The sequence below is a fragment of the Mandrillus leucophaeus genome, unplaced genomic scaffold (assembly GCF_000951045.1).
Source record: "Mandrillus leucophaeus isolate KB7577 unplaced genomic scaffold, Mleu.le_1.0 Scaffold419, whole genome shotgun sequence".
NCBI classification, from domain to species: Eukaryota; Metazoa; Chordata; class Mammalia; order Primates; family Cercopithecidae; genus Mandrillus; species Mandrillus leucophaeus.
In genome coordinates, this window is record NW_012104465.1 from 371,657 (window position 1) to 374,032 (window position 2,376).

Here is a 2,376-nt window from a genome sequence, read left to right on the forward strand (position 1 = left end):
TCGCCCAAGCTGGAGTTCAGTGGCGCCATCACGGCTCACTGCAGCCTCCATCTCCTGGGCTCAAGCAATCTTCCTGCCTCAGCCTCCTGAGTAGCTGGGACTAGAGGCCCACACCCCTGCCCCCAGCTTTTTAAATTTTTTTTGTAGAGGTGAGGTCTCCTTATATTGCCCAAGCTGGACTTGAACATCCTAAGCTCAGGCGATCCTCCCACCTCTGCCTCTCAAAGTCTTGGGATTACAGGCATGAGCCACTGTACCTGACCCTCAAGTTTTAAAGCATAGCGATTCACCCGATTCTGACCATACTTCTCAGATGTGCTTGGTGAAAGCAATCTGTAACACCCCATCCTACAGAAGCTGTCAAATAGTTTTCTCACAGAGGCAGCAAAATAAGGCTTTTAAAGGAGTTACCTATGGGCTCTCAAAGAGAATTAAAGTAAAACTTACCTTAGTAAGGATTTTTTTTTAATATGTATTTTTAAAATGTTCAAATAAAAACAAAAGTAGACTAGTATAATGATCTGTCACGTACCCACCACCAAACTTCAACACTTCCCAACATGGTCTATCTGTTTCATTGTTCCCCCACCCCCTCTGGAATTATGCTGAACAAATCCCAGATAGCCCATTATTTCATCTGAAAATACTTCAGTGTGTACCTCTAAAATATAAAGAATCTTAAAACCAAACCAAACCACAATACCATCTTCACACTTTAAAAATAACTACTGGCCAAGCATGTTGGCTCATCCTGGCACTTTGGGAGGTCAAGGTGGGCAGATCGCTTGAGCTCAGGAGCTCAAGACCAGCCTGGGCAATATGGCAAGACCCGATGTCGACAAAGAAATACAAAAATTAGGTGGGCGTGGTGGTGCAGGCCTGTAGTGACAGATTCCCAGGAGGCTGAGGTAGGAAGATTGATTGAGCCTGGGATGTCCAGGCTGCAGTGAGACACGATGACACCATTGCACTCCAACCTTGGCAACAGAACAAGACCCTGTCTCAAAAAAACCCACAATTCCTTAAAATCAAATATACAGTGTTTGGATCACCCCAAGTCTTTAAACAAGTTTTTTTTTTTTTCGCTTGATTTTTTAAACTCAGGATCAAATATGCATACATACATACATATATATATATATATGACGAAACTAGGAGATTTGTCCTGTAGTTTCCTATGGTATGGATTTTCCTGATCATATCCCTGTGGTGTCATTCAACATATTCTCCTAAATGTGTTTATTCATTAATGACCAATGTATTTCCTGTGAATTGGATCTAGAGACTTAAACAGATTCAGGTTCTATTCTACAGCAAAAATACTTAGGGGGTGCTGTATACTTCCAACAGAGGCAGCAAATATCTGGTTTCTTTCTGTGATGTTAGCCTATAATCATCTCCTAGACCCATAAATTGACTGACAAATGAATTTTAAGGAACAAATGTGGCTGCAATGGGTTTCTGAGTAATACGTGCAGAAAAACACGTCTTGTAAAGTGTGTTGTTTGTTTTTTTTTTTTTTCCAGGCATGAAAACAGCCCTGGAAGTCTGCCCTGGTGCCTGCACTGAGACTAATCCGGGTGACTTTAGCGAAACTGCCCAGCTCTGGCACCGCACTGTGTGTCTTCAACTCTGTGGAGTGCTGTGGCCTCAGTTTCCCACTAGAGGACACTGTGGCTCCAGGACTTCATGTGGCTCCCAGCCAGTCTCGCTGCTCCAGCACCTCAAAGGAGGCAAAGGCTTTAGTGTGCATTTATTAGGCACCAATTGGGTGCTTTCTGTATCAAGGAGAGAAATAAAAGAGGTCAAACACAAGGTCCTGTGGCATTGTTTCCTGATGTCGTTTCTTTTTTTTTTTGAGATGGAGTCTTGCTCTTGTCGCCCAGGCAGGAGTGCAGTGGCGCAATCTCAGCTCACTGCAACATCTGCCTCCTGGGTGCAAGCGATTCTCATTACTCAGCCTCCCAAGTAGCTGGGATTACAGGCACCCGCAACCACGCCCAGCTGATACTTGTATTTTTAGTAGAGTCGGAGTTTCCCCATGTTGGCCAGGCTGGTCTCGAACTCCTTACCTCAGGTGATCCACCCGCCTCAGCCTCCCAAAGTGCTGGGATTACAGGCATGAGCCACCGCATCCGGTCGTGTTTCCTGACGTAGTTTCTTTGCATTATTTTATTTTATGTGTTTGTTTATTTTTTGAGATAAGGTCTTACTGTGTTACCCGGGCTGGAGTGCTGGGGTGCAAACACAGCTCACTGCAGCCTTGAACTTCCGGGCTCAGACAAGCCTCCCATCTCCACCTTCCGAGTAGCTGGGACTACAGGTGCCTGCCACTGTGCCCAGCTAATTTTTAAATTTTTTTTTTTTTTTTTTTTT